Source organism: Camelus bactrianus, chromosome 15 (assembly GCF_048773025.1).
Source record: "Camelus bactrianus isolate YW-2024 breed Bactrian camel chromosome 15, ASM4877302v1, whole genome shotgun sequence".
NCBI lineage: Eukaryota > Metazoa > Chordata > Mammalia > Artiodactyla > Camelidae > Camelus > Camelus bactrianus.
This window is the reverse complement of record NC_133553.1, coordinates 45,928,448-45,946,604: the sequence shown is the minus strand read 5'-3', so window position 1 is coordinate 45,946,604 and position 18,157 is coordinate 45,928,448. Positions and strand designations below refer to the sequence as shown.

At 46.0% G+C, this 18,157-nt stretch overlaps 1 protein-coding gene and 1 non-coding gene across 3 annotated transcripts in view; one reads left to right on the top strand and one right to left on the bottom strand.

Annotated features, from left to right (window-relative positions):
• The window catches only part of PRKCE (protein kinase C epsilon), a 470,104-nt gene that overhangs the window by 319,459 nt on the left and 132,488 nt on the right, over positions 1-18,157 (bottom strand). The gene's annotated exons all lie outside the window — the stretch shown is intronic.
• Positions 1,074-1,146, top strand: TRNAA-GGC (transfer RNA alanine (anticodon GGC)). Its single transcript has one exon. It is a non-coding gene; the product is annotated as a tRNA-Ala (tRNA).

Sequence of the window (18,157 nt, the reverse complement as noted above, 5' to 3'; positions counted from 1 at the left end):
GACACAGAACGGCCGGTACACCTCTAGGTGTAAGCGAGCATGAGGTGCTGAGTTATCCACCTGTGTGCTACAGCCTGGAGGAAGGGCCCCTAGTCTCATCCCCAAGAAAAATCATTAAATGATTTCCTAGTTCCAGAGGGTGCCCCTAAAACACTAAACCTCACAGTAGTCCAGGAGATAGAGAGCAAATTCCATTCAGCCTGGTCATTTGGGACAAACTGTCCTTCCCCATTCACAAGTCGGTCTGGGACTCAAGGAAGAGGTAAGTGGGGCCTTTAAAGCAGAATCCTGAGATTAGACACTCAAGGAGAGGAAAGCCTCATATCAAACCTCCGTATTACTCAGTGCCAGGCAATAACAGTGGTAGGAATTTCAGCAGTGGTGATAATTAGCAAATAGATGAATAAATACAAATATAAATAAAGATGTGTCTTTTCAGTACTCTTCACGGACCAAGAGAAAATGGTTACATGGGAGACCCTTCTTCACCTAGGATGTGTCTTGCCTTAATTGGCAGATTCATGGAGGTGCCCTCATCTCACTTGGATGCCTAGTGTTCACATCTGTCATCCCAGCGCAGGCAATGGACTGGAAGGACGTGTACCATCGCTCCTGCTCTTCAGATGAGAAATCGAAACTTGAGGATGATTTACCCAAGATTATCTAACTGGAAAGTGGCAGAGGCACTAGCTCTAACACCAGGAACTGCCAGCAGTGGTGATTTTCCACTCCTCCTCCATGTCATTCCTCAACAATGTCCCCTAGTTCCTCCTTATAAATAAAGTAGTATCTTTGCTGGAATATTCTATCAGTAAGATGCACTCCCTGCATGGCGGCTGAAGACTCTGGCTGAAAACTTCACGTTATTGACAATTGCCTGAAAGATTTTCACTTAGGCTGTCTCCCTCATGAAGTGACTCAACAGGCAGTGCTTTTTGGCACTAACTAACTGAGGACAGGCCCTTTACTGAGGGCCAGTGGAAGGACCCTAGGAAGAAAAGGACAAAGCACCCAAGGATGGAAAGCTGAAAGGAAGCAATGAAATGCGAAGTAAGAACAGAAGCCTGAGAGGTGGAGGGTACAGCTCAGTGGTAGAGCGTGTGCCTGGCATGCACAAGGTCCTGGGTTCAATCCCCAGTGCCTCTGTTAATGCAAAATAAAATAAAATAAAGGAAGAAGGCAACATAAACTTAATGGGTCAGTCCCCTATGCCTCTGTTAAGGGAAAAACAAAAACAAAGGAAGAAAGTGACCTAAACTTTATTTTTTTTTAACATTTTTTATTGATTTATAATCATTTTACAATGTTGTGTCAAATTCCAGTGTTCAGCACAATTTTTCAGTCATTCATAAACTTTAAAAAAAATGTTTCAAATAGAAGCCTGAAAGACTCAGTCAAGGGAGAGGATGGACTTGTTGGGGAGTCTGGGAAGGTACCACCTGAGCTCTGGAGCACAGAGGATTCAAAACCCCTGGAATCACCGCCGGACTGCTATGCGCACATTTCGAAGAAGACATGGTCTTGTTTTGGCTCTAGTACTAGCACTTTACCAAATGCATTTTTTGCTAAAAACTGTTAAAAAAAAAAAATAGTCTTGACCCTGAGCCGTCAAAGAACGAGCAGAGAGGGGTGGGGGGAAACTGCTGTATCAAATTTCCTGCATAATCCTCTTATGAGATTAGTGCCCTCTTAAATGGTAATGAGGTTCTGGCTCAGGAATCAAATTATACCACTGGGTAATTCTCCCACGGGGGAGAGGGGGATGCTTAATTATATGAAGTAGGGTGGAAACACAGACCTGTGATCCCCTGCTCTAAATGGCTACAGATGGAGCCATTTCAAACCAGGGGCATGGAGCTTTAGAGATGAAAGGAACTTAGAACCTAACCCAATGCCCTTGTAGGTTCGTTTCTGGAGAAGTCATATTGTCACAGCCTCCAAGCCTGAGACATGGGGTGGCGTCCAAAATCCCTTCTTGGGTCTACTCTGCTCTTCAGGGACCATCCGGACAAGTGCAGCCTGTGGCTGAGGTGCTATGAAAGCCCGCCTCCCTTCCCCCACTTTCCTCCCCCTCGCCTCTCCTCTCCTCTCCCTCCCCTCTCCAGAGAGTATAAAGTGCCCTGCAAGACATTGTCCAGGGCTAGGACATTTCAGCAACTCTGTTGCACCAAATATTCTTGGCGCCTAAGCACCTCCAGAATGTGCCTGAGGCCTGAAAGAATCAAGATGCCTGGCTCACACCCTCCAGCAACCAGGACCCCAGGAGAATTGGGGCTGCACATTTCCTTTCAAACTGGCAGGGATGTGGGATTATCTATCCCTCTTTTTGCACATACAACTACATATTTTGTCCATGAGTTTTATTTGCCTTCCCAGTTTTCAGCATGAAAGATTCCTAAAATCCCACTGGAGGAGGAATGAGCTTGGACCCCAGCAGTCGTGCCAGGAATGGAAGCGGAGATCTGAACAGAGGCAGGGCTCTGACCTTCCCAGCTGCTGCCTGGAAAGGCTGCCATCCTCGTCCTCGAAGGGAGCACTTCTGCGGAGTCACCTGACAGCCCTTGGCTCCAGGGCAGGGGGACAGGAGCCACCTGGTTACTCAGGTTTGCTGGCTTCGCATCCTTCCTGGTGGGCTGAATTTGATCAAACCCAACCAGTTTGCCATTGCCAGTCTCCAGCTCTGCTTCAAGATTCTTCTCAACCTGGCAGCAAAGTCATGCTAGGGTTCCCAGCCACCACGAGCCTCATCACCACGGTGAGGGGAATGCTACCCTCTACACCACCCCAACTTGCAATCAACTCACATCTCATTTTTTTCCTCAAATCAATCTCCTGGGGCATCTAATTATTCTGCTTACCCTAGGGGCTCTGTTCCCTGATAAGGGTCAGTTTTATACAGTTCATGTTGGATTCACAGAGACGATATTCATTGTCTGAGTTACTGTACCTGCTCTTGGAGGTTGAGAGTTCACAGATACGAAGCTAAACCCAGCTGTATTTATGCCCTAACAGTAGAGAACCAGTGCAGACATTCTGGGCCACATGGTCCGTGGGCCATATTAGGTACTTTACATCAGCTCAGTGATTTCCAACACATAAGCTACAGGGTTATTTCCATTTACAGAGGAAAACTCCTAACAGCCCACAACTGGACCATGCCTGCTCCCCACCCCCCACCCCCCGCCCCTTGCTGTGCTGTGTGGCCTCTGGGACTGGATCTTGGAGGGCTTGAGTGCTGGGTCTGGCTTGGCCCAAGTCTCCGGATGATTTCCTGGTACCTCCCTGGGCCCCAGTTTTCTGTGAAAGGGAAGGGGTGGCTCTTGAGACCCCCTTCACGTCCCCACACATGTTTAGCAGGGGGCTGGGCACACAGATAGAAGGAAAGGGGAGAACAAAACTGTCCCTCCCCCTCCTCTCTGCTCAGGGACAAACCCTATCGTCATCAGCACCTGCATCTGCTTTGTGCCCAAGAGTCGCCATCTGCCCCCAGTCATTAACCCCGAGAGCCCCTTCCTGCTCATGCAGCCAGGGAATGACTTCTAGGCCCTTTTGAAAAAATGACCTGTGGCTGGCCAGCCCTAAGGCTCTGGCGGAGAGAAGCCTGTAAGTCCATCCCAGGACCTCAGAGAAATGCCTCAGGAAGGTGTAATGGCTTCCTGGCTGGTGATTAGCGTGCTGGATGAGATAATGCCACATTCCCTGAAGTTTTGCAGCCTGGAACTAGATGCCAAAAGCTTATGAACTCCATCTCCAACAAGGCTCATTCCTGGGCTACTCATGGGGCCAGGAAACCCCAGAAATGGAATTTCCAACAGCCATTTTCTGCTAACTGCCCTTCGTGGTTTTTTGCAACCAAGCTAAACACTCTGCTTCAGATATTTGTTAACCTGCCAAAGCTTAATGACTTTAATATGTCCACTTGATATTTATTCACCTGGTACACCATATTATTTTGCTAGTGTGCAAATGGGTCTTTCCACCACCAGATTGTAAGTCACACAAGAGCAGAGAAAGGAGGGAGGGTAATAGCTCAGTAGTAGAGCGTGTGCCCAGCAAGAACAAGGTCCTGGGTTCAATCCCCAGTACTGCCATTAAAAAAAAAAATGTTAAAACAAAAAGCAGAGAACAATGCTATTAACACTTCTGTGTCTCCATCCCATCGCCACCCCATCGGCTCCAGGCCCTGCCCTGGACACTTTATAAATCAATAGCACATTTAATTACCAGCACCCGCTGAGGTAGGTGCTATTACTTTCATTTTAGAGCATTTACCACGTGCCAGGTGTCATTATTATAACTGTTAACTCAATCCTTAAAACAAGCCTGAGTACTAATATCATGCCCATTGTACAGAAGAGGACACTGAGACACGGGGCAGATAAGTCACTAGCCTGAGATCCCCAGCAGGTGGGAGGGAAGCCAGCAGTCATGAAGTTGTGATAGTCTTCACCATCACACTCCACTGCCCCATCCCCTGCCTTCCTGGGCACAGGGCTGGGCACATGCTGGGCTCCACACATACTGGTTTTACTGGTAGACAGTTCCTCAGTTGACTCTTAGGCTTCACGTTTCAGACAGCCTCTCAGCTGCCTACAGTTGAATTTCCAATATGAGGTCTAAGATCCGTGGCTGCTTCTGTCTCAGTGGGTAATAATAATCTTTTGCATTTGAACAAGGCTTTACCTTTTTTACAAGCACTGACAGATCATCTGTCGCCTGTACATCCTGCCTCCATCCCTCCTTCTCAGGATAACATCCCTGATTTTTGGACGGACCCAGGCTCAGCCAGTTAGTCCACTCCTGTCCAGCCTGTGTTTCTATAAGGTAAGTAGAACAAGGGTGTATAAGCCTCTTTTTCAGAGGCAGAATCTCTACCCAGAGAGGTTGAGTGACTCATTCAAAGTCACACAGATTGTCTGAGTTGAGGCTGAGGCTAAGGCTAAAATCCAGGCTTCCTAGCTCTTGGTTCACTCTTCTTCCCACCTTAAGAGATGACAGGGGTGGGGAGTATAGCTCAGTAGTAGAACACGTGCTTGGCGTGCACAAGGTCCTGGGTTCAATCCCCAGTGCCTCCATTTAGGGACAAAAAAAGGAGAGAGATGACAACAAACACTCCCAGGAGATTTCCCCTGGAATGGAATCCCCTGGACAGGAATATATGGATATGCATACAGATGGGGATGGAGACAGGGAGAGAGAAGAGACAAACAGGAGAAGGTGTGCAGAGGTGTGAAGATATCTGTAATAATTACCATTATTTAAAGTTTTCATCTAAATTAGCACAGATGAGCATCAAAAGATTTAAATTTTTTCAATATTTCTAAATAATATTAACATTTTTAAGACAACATTAAATCCAAGTGGTTCAAAATTCAAGAATCACAAAAGGATATGCAGTAAAAAGATTCCCTGTCATGGACTTTCATTCTAGGGTCCATCTTTCTTCTTTTCCAGGCCTCCCCCTTCTTTCCATACTTCGGGAACCTGCTGTAACAATTTAGAAACCTTATCCCCTCCCCGAGCTGAGACCAACACCAATTTTTCTTCAAGTTCTACATGATGGTGACTGTTATTTTATTTTATGGGCAATAGATAATACAGGAACACAATACAGATTCAGAAAGTACCAGAAAACAAACAATTATAATGAAAAGTCAGCCTCTGTTTTTTCTTTGACCCCCAGACCCCAGAAACTGTTACTTCTTTTTCTTGTTCCTTTCAACAAGAATCTCTATAATTACAAGCATACCCATACGTTTTTTCCAACTCAAACAGTAGTCTGTTATGCACACTTTTCTGTGTGTTTTTTCACTGAACACTCTCTCGGAGATCTTCACACCTGTCCTTACAGAGCTGTCTCCTTTTAATGGCTACATAATATTCCACTGTGTGGATGTACCACAAATTATCTGATGGACCTTTTGTTTGCTACCAAGAACAATGCTGCAAGAACCATAGACGATAGCTGAGGGAGAGGCTGCTGGTTCTCCTCAGTATCTGTGCTCTCCTTCTTCCATAAAGAGAATTTTATAAAGGGCATGTTTCCCACCCTCCCTTGCAACTAGGTGTGGCCATGCGACTAAGTTCTGGCCATTGGATGTAAGCAGATGCATAGGTGGCAATTTTTAGGAACTTTCCTTAAGGGAAAGCAGATGTACTCCCTTTGCTTGCCTCATCTTTATCTTGTCAGGAGAAGTTGTGAAATGGACAAAACTAATTGCTGGTGTCCTGTCTAGGGCATACTTCTGTATTACATCAGATTTTGGTTGTCTTTGAGCTAGTTTACAACTCTGTGAGTGGTAGAATATTGTCAATAATGCGAATGAGCCACATTCATAAAACTGCAAATTATGTCAATGGAGATGAAGTTGATATTGTTATGAATATTGATCTATTTTGTGTCTAATTGTAGGTTCATTTCAGCATTCTTGGTGGCTTGTGTGTGTGTTCAGCTCTCCTTTGAACCAGCTATATCATACTAGTTCCCTCATTAATCAAGTTAAATAAAAATCTTCACATTGTGTTTATTTTACATTTGTATGACAGACATGATTTTACCTTTTCAAAAGTGTATCCTTTTATAATCCTCCTGCTTGGAACACAGATGGCGCCGTCTTGGATAAGAAGTTCAAGACCACCACAGACAGAAGGAGCCAGCGCCCCTGAGATCTGGGAGCATCCCACGCACCTTGGACTTCACTCAGATTTTTATGTGCAAGAAAGACACATGTCTATCTTGCTTAAGTCACTGTTAACTCAGAGTTTTCTGTTATAGTAAAAACTAACAATGAAATAACTTTCAAGAGAAATTTTTACTAATAGAATACATAGTGATTTTATCTTTGCGCAGCTGCAAATTCTCCTCTAGACTGTTCTTGGCAGACATCATTAATCAGTCTGGTGCTTCTTTCCCTCCCCACCCCCAGAGCCCTCACTCAAAATGCTTCTTGAGGTCACATTCTAAACGGTCATTAGTATCAAAAAGAGTTATGAATGATATTTAATTACCATTTCTGCTACAGGATAACAAATCAGCACAAGTTCCTCAACTATCCAGGTTCTAGCACCAATGTATTGATTTGACCCTATCAAATTTAGAAGATTTAGATCAGCCAACTATAGGGACCTATGTGAAGGCCTGTAGAGTTTCAGGATGAGGGAGGGTCTCAGCCCTTCCCATCAGTCCAGGATGCCTCCAGCCCAAGGTCCTTGCCTGCAGCGAGTTCACTCACAGTCTTAGACCCACATAAGTCACAGAAGGAACAAGATACCTGTTGAGTTTTTGTTTTTTTTCAGGGCAGGTAGATAATTAGGTTTATTTATTTATATACTTATTTTAATGGAGGGACTGCGGATTGAACCCAGGACCTCGTGCATGCTAAGCACACACTCTACCACTGAGCTATACCCTCCCTCCAAGACACCTGGATAGATGAGTACCACCAGGCGCTAGATTCTGGGCAGACTGGCGCAGTGTATGGTAGTCATTTAGAAAGACTGGCCTGGCGGTGGGTAGGAGGCAGGATACGTAAAGAGACTGTAAACTATCATTCTACACATGCCCATCCCGAGTACAGCTGGAGAAGAAGCACTAGGCTAGAATCAGGGAAGAGTCGTCCCTTTCTGCTCTGCTCCTTATTAGCTCTCCTTTACTGAGTCTGAGACTGGACTAGATGATTCCCAGCCTTAAAAGTGTATGTTTCTTTCTACCTAGAACAAAACACCATCTTTGTAGCCTTAAGAGTATCTTCAGCTCAGCAGGACCAGGCACAGAGACAGCCCTCCCCCCACCCCCACTCCAGGCTGTGGGGGGCCTCCCATCCTGGCAGCTCCCTGGCAGCAAGCTCAGTGGCAAAGGAAGGGCAGGCAGAATTGGTGACTTCAGCGTTCTCTAGACGGTACACAAACAGGAAACCAGGGGAAGGGTGATAATTGTTTAATCAGCTCTCCAGCAACACCTGTTGAGTTCCCGCTAATGATGTGAAAAGCCCAGCGTACAGGGAATAACAGTTTTTTGCAGTGATTAGCGTTGATCGCCATGTACCATCAAAGGTGACAGGAACAGTATTCCCCTGACAATATTCTACAGTGCCTTTTCTCAAACTTCCAAGCCTACAAATATCAACTGATCCAGAAGGTATACTTTGAGTGTCTACCATTGGTGCTCATCAGGGTAAAAACATACATTGAATGCTGAAGGGGAAAGAAAGAACTGGAAGGCTCACTCCTTGCCAGCCAGGCACCTACAACTCTAACTTGGGAGAAGACCAAACTCCAGAGAAGTTAACTGGCGATAAAAGCAGCAGTGAGTGGGTTGGATCCTAAGGGTTACAGATGATCAGAGAGGCAGTGACCAGTAAGGGCTGGCGTGCCCTGGACTAGTCTGAGTGGGCTGAGTTCTGAGCGCAGCCTTGCAAGACGGATAAGATACCAGTTAGGAAATGGAAAGAACATTCCAGGTACAGGGAGTAGCCCAGCAAGAGAGTAGAAATGTCCTTTGTATTTTCAAAAGGGAGACCAGTTTGGCTATTTAACACAAACTAGAGAGAGTCTGTGTTAAAGAGGGAAAGAAAGCAGAAATGGCGATGGGGTTCTGGAGCAGTGATCCTCAAACCTGTATGTGCACCAGAGGCTTGCTAAAGCACAGCTCGCTGGGCTCCACCCCCAGGGTGTCTGATTTGGGATGTCTGGGGTGGAGCCTCAGAATTTGTATTTCTAACAGGTTCCCAGGTGATGCCGATGCCGCTGGTCCGGGGACCACACTTTGAGAACCACTGAACCAGACTGTAGAGGGCCATGAATGTCTAACGGCTGGGAGCTCTGGGAGGTCTCTCCCCAGGGAGAGATGGAATGGGAGTGGTGCTTTGTTTAATTTGCACCCTGCTCTTTTCGGATTCTATGAATAGCTTTCTGCCCTTTGCTATTTTCTGTTTTTGTAGAGCTGGGATCAGGAGATATCAGCCACTACCTACCACCTCTACCCCACTCCCACTTCTCATTTCTAAGTGAAACATGTTGCTTTCAAGAGAAATTAGTGGTCTTGATTCTGGGCCATTAGCAGAGAACAGAAACTACTGTCCAGTTGGAGATTCCCCTTTCTTTAAAAATTGCCACGTGAGTTTGAGAAGGCCATCTTGGATCATTCCACTGTTACTATCTGTGAGCTTCTGTGTGATAGACACAGTGCTTCCCCCAATGTGTACATTACATTTTTAGAACAACATTGTAAGGTAGGGATTATCATCCCCATTTTACAGATGAAAAAAACTGAGGCTGAGACCAGTTAAGTGGCTTGCTCAAGATCACATCTGCTAAAAGGCAGAGCCAGTATGCAAAACCAGGGTCTACCTGCTCCCCAGCCTGTCCGTAGCAGGCCTGCACCCTGTGGCCTGTCCTGCTCCATCCACCCAGACCCACAGAGAGCTCATGGATGCTGCTTCAGTCCAGTCTTGTCAGCCTCAGTGAGGACTGTCTACAGTGGCTCTTTAGGCAAAACGTCCTCAGGGACTCAACTTCTAAACCGGCCTCTCAGGAGTTCTGAGTGTCAAGCCCCCACCCCTCTGGCAGAGGCCCCAAGGGTTTCAGAGCTTCCTCAGCCCCTGCCCTCAGGCCCCGGCACACTCTCCTTTCCACCCTACCCCCTACCCAGGACCGCCCTCATCTGCACTCAATCTGAGAACAAGTGAGGGGAAAGAATCAAGAGATATGAGTGAAATAAGCCAGTCACAGAAAGACAAATACAGTATGACGCCAAATGGATGAGTTACCGAGGGTAGTCAAATTCATGGAGTCGGAGAGCAGCGTGGGTGGCCAGGGGCTGAGGGAAGGGGAATGGGAGTCTGTTTAATGGGCACAGAGTTTTAGCTGGGAGAAAGAAAAGCGCTCTGGAGATAGATGGTGGTGATGCCTGCACAACAATGTTGAATGTACTTAACGCCACGAACTGTACACTCGAAAATGGTTAAGATGTGAATTTTATGTTATGTATATTTGACCATAATTTAATAAATGAATGAGTCCAGGGACAGAAGCAAACTGGACCTCTTGAGTCCTGTTCCAGCCAGTCTCCTCATCCACTGCTCACAGATGTGCAGCAGGAAGTGAAAGTGGACCTGAGCTGAGGGAGGGATGGACATGCTTGAGTGGGCGCAGGGCGGTGCCGCTGACAAGCAAATCGTGGCATAATAACGCTGTGTACGTGTAGGGTCCTCCTCAGTCCGCAAGCTTTCTCACACACGTGGGCTCGTTCAGTTGATGAACTGGCCGAGATTCCCAGAGCAAAACTCTTCTAGAATCCACCTTCTCAATGCTATGCCTGTGAATTAAGAACTTTCCCCTTGAAGCTTGGCAAGAGGGCCCCAGTGTCACCTCCTCCAATCCCCTGGGGCTGCTGAAAGCTCTTGAGCTCAATTCAGCAAACACTGACTGAGTGGGACATGGAAGCCCAAGGGCATGGACACAGACACACTGGATGGCTGTGTGACCTTGGGCAAGTTCCTTGGCCACTCGGAAGGTCATTTCTTTCTGTGTGAAACAGGAGGGCAGTGATAGGAGCAATGACATAGTGCCAATGCTCAGCACAAGCTCTCGATAAATGAAGATTCTTTCAAGCTCTTTAATTGCCTTAATCTGATCTTGTAAAACCCCCTCTATCCCTCAGAAGTCACGGCCCAGGGGACAGACAAGAAAGCCCAAACACAGGTAAACAGCATCACAGTGGGCTGTGTGAGTGGGCATGGGTGCTGAACTCAGCTGGGAAAGGGGGATTCACCTCTAATCATGTGCCTTCTCCTCACCAAGCTATAAATTCCTTAAGAGACCCTACGTGTAGTGGTTAAGTCTATACAACTATGTGTCCAGACTAGGTTTGAGTCAAGCTGTGTGATCTTGGGAAAGTTACTTAACCTCCCTGGGCCTCTATTGTCTCATCTATAAAACAGCGATCATAAAGATAGTGTCTAACTCATAGGGTTCCTATAAAGATTGGATAAATTAATGCTAGAACAGTACCTGAAAAGGAGAAGAAGATACTTATAGCTTAGCTAGTCTAATTACCAAGTCTTCAACTTGTCTTTTGTATTCCCTTCTCTTCTGCTTCCACAAATCTAACCTCATTCTAGAAAGGATTTAGGCAGCAGAAGTGGGAACAGACACGAAGTGCTCAAAAAATAGTTGATTAAAATCAACTGAACAGAGAATTTAAAAGGCTTAAAACAAAACCTCCCACCTCCCAAAGAAGCAAACAAATAGAGACGCCTTTTGAAACAATCAAATTTGATTCCTGGTCAGCCTTCATGTGCTCACTTGCTCTAATCTCTGATTTCCAACATCCAGACAGCAACACAGTGGAGCCTCCTGCCAGAGACTTAAGTCTCTCAGTCTCTATATTCACTGGTTGGGGCGGGGGGAGCAGAAGAGCCATCTTTCCTCACTCAGCCTGAGAGCTGAATTGCCTTCCAAGTGACGCCATATTCCTTCCCCATAGTGTTGGCCTCTGTGAGGAGCTGGCCAACTCCAAAGCACATGGAGCTTTCTGGAACAGCTTGCAGAGGTTTTCCCAGGGCTTGGTCCTTCTACTACCCACAGTCTTCAGCAACTCAGTGTAGGCGAAGTTATTCCTAATCAGGACAAAGCCTTTCCTGATTTGCTTTGCCCAACCCAGGCCAGGATCTCTCAGCCCTGGAAGACCATTAGAATAACCTGCAGTTACCAGATGCGGCGTGCTCAGGTTCTCTCCTCCAGATTCTGGTCAGGAGGTCTGGGGTGGGGCCGGGGCATTTGTATGTTTCAGTGCTGCTCCAGGTAATGCTGATGCTTAGCCAGGCTTGAGAGCCACTCCACTATCTTTCCTGACAGCTCTTGGCTTTGGCTACACAGCATTAAGCTTGCTGTCCTGGCTGTAGCATCTTTATAAAGCTCTCGTGTGGGCCATACACTGAGCACTCACGGCAGGAAAGACACGGAACAAAGACAAATCAGCCACAGACAGCCTGGACACCCCAGGAGCCCCATCCAGTAAGGGAGAAACGGGCTCCTGCAAGACAGCAAATCTGAGGCTGGGCTCAAACTTGTGACCAAAGATCCCTCTCCCAGGATGGGAATCCTGACTTCTGGCTTTACCCATTTAAACAGCATCCTAGCATCCTCTCCGCAGAATCTCTGAAAGTTCAGACAGACTACCTTATGGGACTACCCCCCCCCCAAAAAAGCATATGTTGTTTAAAATTAACTAAACTGACAGTGTATACAATATTTTGGGGGCAAGCACTCATTACTAAAACATTTCAGAAATGGTTTACTAAACATTTATTCCACTGGCCTAAATAGAGTGCAGCCCATAGTGGCCGAGCCAGCACTCATCACCGCTAAGGACGTAACAAATTTAGGACCATCTAAATCCAAGCCATCAACAGATATTAAAGGCCAGCTTACAGCTGGGACCAGAGAGGGATTAAAATTAAAAGCCTTCCAATGACCACTCTCTTAAGTCATACATGACAAGCAGGGCCAAAGGGATTCTAGCTAACCCTCTCTATCTCTGATGATACCAGAGGGAAAAGTGTAGTCACAGGCCACCCTCCAATGGCAATTCATGGCCAAAGGCAGCTGATACTGCCCATGTGGCAAGATCCCAGTGGGGAACACATAATGGAAACTTGACGATTCAGGGTTAGTAGCAGCTCCTATAAACCCACACAGACCCCAAAGCACTGTCCAATAGTCTTGTACCAAGATTTCATTTCAAGTGCCTTATTTTGCAGGGCAAAATGGTCACAACTATGAGGCCACATCATCTGGAACAATTCCAACAACTGGGCATGGACCAAATCTTGTTCTCTCGCATCTAAACATCTCCCCTTTCCTCGAGGACTGGTAGTCGTTATTAATATGATTTCTCTGACAGCCACCACTGTCTGAGACATTTCAAATTTTGAATTTTTCATCAAAATAGCTTGAGCATATTGTTTAGAAATCAGGTTCCAACTTTCAAGCCATCTTTTACTTTTGCTTTAAAAAATATGCATGTCTGTCCACCAATCTACGTTTTGTAATATTTCTCATAAAATGAGTCCACTTCCACTCAAGTTTGGTTATAGTTCACAACACTTGAGCCTTCCTCAGTAAACAGGTGATGATAGTGAAACTGCATCGTAGACAGGTGCTAGCTGTGTTCTCGAGTCAGGGACTAAAAAAGCTGAATGGTCAAAAAATAGCCTAGAAAATCTGAAATCATCCATTCCATAGAGTGTGTCTATTGTGTATGCTTATGTTTCTACGTCCAATGATTTTAATTCACACTGAAGTCTGAAAACCACTGAACTGGATCTTTATGGAAGGAACAAAAGGAAAGCCCAAAGGTATTCATAAGACTCTCTGCTTTTAGAGATCTCTCAAAGCCGCTGCCATGAAAGGGGGCTGAGAGGAGTGGTCTGAAATCTTTTGGCTTCCCTGGAGAGTTTACTCCATTTGTTTAGAATTGTGCCTTAATAGATTTTAATTTGTTTGTCATTGTGAAGATTAAGCCAGAAGACAGCCTCGTCTTCAGTGGGAGGTCGGCTGTTAAGGGCCTTATAACAGCCTGACTCTGTTGAGATTTTCAAAACACACTCACGTTGATGACAGCAGTTCATCTGATCTCAGACATCATCACTTTTAAGATGAACCATTATTTAGCTAGCATTAAGGGAAAAAATGCTGCCAATTAACGTATAACAAACATTTGTAAGACTTATCTGGAATTCACGTATGCTAAAAGGCACAAAACTGTGCATCTTAGACTCAAAGGAACACCATATTGCTTTTAAAACTCAACCTAGATGGTAGGTTGTATTACCCATGTTTTGCAAAAAAGGAAAGGAGGAGAGATACAGGATGGGTCCCAGGCCCAGGGCGAGTTCACGCAGCAAAGCTGGAACCCTGACTCAATTTCCCAACCAGTTCCAGTCACCACCGTTGGACCCACAGTGCTCTCACTCCCTCGGGCAAGGCAACCTGCCTGGTGACTGACAGGAGACACAGGGAAGGACATCCTCTCTGGGACCTCACCTCCAGTCCCACAGAACCTCCACTCTCATTGTGTCCCCCAGGCATTCTGCAGACCCTTCTTCACCAGCTCCCAAATTGTACCCCTCATGCCCCCACCCACCCCACTCATCACTAAGTCCTATGGATTCTGCCTTCCGAATATTTCTCCAGTCCTCCCCTTCCATTCTGATTAACACACCCCAGTGTTTCTCACCTTTGGCCTGGATTCTAGAACAGCCCTCAAATTGGTTCTCTCCTCTGGTCTTCTCTGCAAATGCATCACTTACAAAATCATTTCAAAATCCAGTCTCTAACAAGGCACTAAAAATGTCCACTCTTCAGCTTCAAATCCTTCCATCATGGCCTATGAGGCCAAGGAGGGGGCACCCGAGCCTAGCAAGTCAGGCCCCAGGTGGGGCTGACCTTCTCCAGCCTCATCTCCCATCACCCTCCATCAGACCTCATACACCCTGCCGCTTAGACTTCCCAGAACCCTCCAACGCTGTCACTTGCCTCTGCTTTTGCTTGCACTGTTCCCCCTTCCTGGAATCTCTTTACCAGCTAATTCTTACCCATCTTCTGAGACTTGCTGACAAATCTTTTCTGACACAGGTCAGCAATCCATTTCTTTGTGGGGCCCTGGGGTCAGCGTACTGTCATGATCTTCTCTCTCTCTACCTCATAGGGTGGATCTGAATCACCTGGTGGGGAGGCGCCGGGACCACGGCTCATTCGCACTAGTGTGTGAGTGCCTAGACCAGTGCATGGTGCACAGGAGACAAATCATGACTAGTTTGGAAGGAAGGAGGGAAACCAACTTGACTAGTTCTGCTCCAACCTCCTTGTCCAGTTTTAATGATGAGAGTTTTACGTTATTCTTCTGCCTTGAACTCCATAGGTGGAAACTCCCCATGAGGCTTACACCATGGACTTGACCCCCCTGCCCAACAGCCAGTTCAGCCAAATTATGACTCTTTCTTGTCCTTCTCTCTGGTCCTTAGTCCTTCTGGGGGATGGAGGCTGCCCTTGAACTTGAGTCCAACACTGGGTTCTCAGTGCCTGTTACCAGAGCCTGTATCCAACTTCCTATTAAAACCTCCTTTGGTACCTGCCGTGTGGTGCGGGTCTGCTGGGGCTGTGGCCCTCCAGGCCCGGCCTGGGACAACGGCCAAAGACACAGGTGACCCGACTGCTCTCTGGAATGGCCGGCCTATTGTGGGCCTTCAGAGAAGTGCTCTTGCCTGGGTGATTCAGGCCAGGGTTCCCCACGTTCTCAGAGTTGACATCCCATACTGCTTATCTTTGCCTGTTCTGTTACTTCCTGTCTCTTGAAAACACCCAACCCCCAGCCAGTGGCTGGACCGACAGCGTTTACAACATTGCTTCATGAATTTGTTGTAACCCATCACCCAGTATGGGGCAATGACCTCTCCTGCACCACTCCCACCCTACTCCCAGCAGCTGTATTTTCTTCTACTCAATGTCAGACAACCGAGAGAACTAGGTAGGAAGTCCCTGCGAACCTGGAGGAGACTACCCACATACCCATCCTCCCCATCCCCAGGGCTGCCAAGGGGGCAGTACCGCACCGTGGCTCTCCTCGCCTTGTGGATGGCAAGTCCGGATATCCAGAAGCTAAGGCTTACCTCACTCAGCTGCAGCCTGGAGATGAGACTCCAGCCCCTGATCCTGCCTGCGCTGGGCAGCCCTGGCCCGGCCCTGGGCCCCGATTCTGATAACAACTCCCTCCACCATCTCAGCGAGAAGAAACCCAGTCTGTCCTGTGGACATACCGCAGATCTAGGCATGAGAGGCCTTGCCCTGGACCCCAGGCTTGGAGAGCCACGTGTATCACAACATACAAAAAAGTTTAATTTATTAAAAAAAAAACACATGGTACTTTTGTGGCTAAGGAGCCAACACACAGTACAGACCCAGGGTGACGCGTTACCCTAAATGTCCACTCTTGGACCAACATAATTCAGGCCCCAGGGACCCACATCTCCTGTCCTAGGTCCTCAAAACCAAAGACGACTAGGTCCACAGGCCAGGAGGATGTGGGGGCTGTGCTGCTTTGAACGGTGGGGTCAGACCCTGCTCTGGAGTGTGGGGAGATGTGAGTGATCTAGTGCTTAGGTAAGAGAGGCAACACACTAATTAATGTGAACAATTCTTCCTTTCGTATCACATGAATGAATACAATGGACTCTTTCATAACCAAGTATATTTCTCAGCACCGCCAAGCCATCACGTTCTTGCCTCACTTTGCATCCCAATTCCTGGTTCCAGAAACACTCCTGAATTCGTGTGGCATTGGTGGCTGCACCTGGCAGCTGAGGAACATTCTGCAATACGGATTCATATGACTCTTAAATGTGTGTAGACTTAGGTCTAGACATAGCAAGAGAAAGATGATATTGACTCTGCATATTGGCAACTAGATGGACTGGAATCCTAAAACTGTGAATAGTTTTCCCTTTATAAAAACATTTTAAAAGATTTAATTAATTTTTCAAAAGTTAACATTTTATCTTCATGTAAATAATTTTTATTTAAAATTTAATCTTCATTAATTATATTAACATGTTGCCTTTTAATTTCATGAGATAATTTTGAATATTCTGGAAGAAAAATAATTTTTTGAAAACATCAATTTAATTTTTTAATTTTTATATTTACTCTAATTTATGTATTTGATTAAAGATATATTCAATTTTTATATACCTTGAAAATAATATAACTATTTATTGTGTAATTCTTTAACTCACTGAGAATATGGAACCACAGTAGAAACAGAAAAGAAAGTGGAGCTCAGGGAAAAGAAAAAAAATTTAAAAGAAAAAAAGAACAGAAAATCAGTAATGAAGGAAAATTTTTTAAATTAAAAATTTTTTAGAAACCAAAAACATTGAAAGAAAAGAGATTTGCATAGAGCTTGGCCTACATACAATTTGAAACAGAATTTTCTTGATTTAATAAAGATTCAAGACTTAATTATTGATCAAAACAATGCAAATAGCAAGAAAAATATTTCCATCCAATGTGCAAACTGAACTTGACATTTTGCTAGCTTTCAATCGTAAAAACTCTGGGTTTATACATCTTTGAATTTTGTTATTCTGAAGGTATATTTGTCAAGCTAGGAAGCTAGGACATATTTTACTTAACAGTAAACAGTCAATTTGTTTGACTTCGATATTTAGGTACATGGAACGCAGACTGATGTTGGCACCTACACCAGGTCCCACGAATGCTGGAGGCAGGCATGTACACGAGCCTAAGCAGGAAGCAGTGGGCCTCAGTGGTAAGAATGTGGACTTTCAAGTCACACCTCTGCTACTTGCTAGCTAGAGGGCTTCTGGGAGCCTCAGTTTCCACATCTGTAAAATGGACATGGTAAACCCTAGCTTGTATTATAATCTTCATAATGTAAACTCCCCTTTTGTATTCTTTAATTCTTTATTCTTGTTTCCCACCTGCCTTTTACAATCTCATTTAGCCTAATCCAAAGGAACAGTGGTTTCAGCCCTGCACTTCATTTTCACAAATGACTCTGCTGCTCCTTGAGATCCAGCTGGGACAAAGTACATCAAGAGGTGACCCTGGAAACCTCATTACACTTGACCTCAACAAGGATACCAAGGAGCTGGCTCCCGGGTTTATCACACTATGTATCCCCTAGAATTCTTCACGGGAAAATTAAATGAGGGAATGGGAACAAGACCACTTTCCCGGTTTTTGGCAAGTCCAGGGGCTCAGTAAGCCCAGCACATGGTTTTGCTGTATTGGTAATTTGCATTCTCCTCCTAGCTAAAATTCAGCTCAATACCAGGGCCCTATGAGAAGGCCTAGATCCCCACAGCCTTTACTGAGGCAGAGCACAGCAGCATTTTTGTTAAAAGCACAATAGCAAAGGTGCCAAGGCAGTCCAGGCTCAAAAGGAAGGGACTTAGTACAAAACAAAACGATGAAGTGCAAGGCAGCCCTTCCTGAGCGTGTGGAGTCCCAGCCGTCCGTTCCATCAGGCTGCTGCCCCAGCAGGTGAGACCCTCTGAAGGGACCTGGCGCAGGGCCTGTTTACATGCTCAGTCTTTCTGAGGGGGCCTGCCACCTTCCACAGCATCAGTGGGCT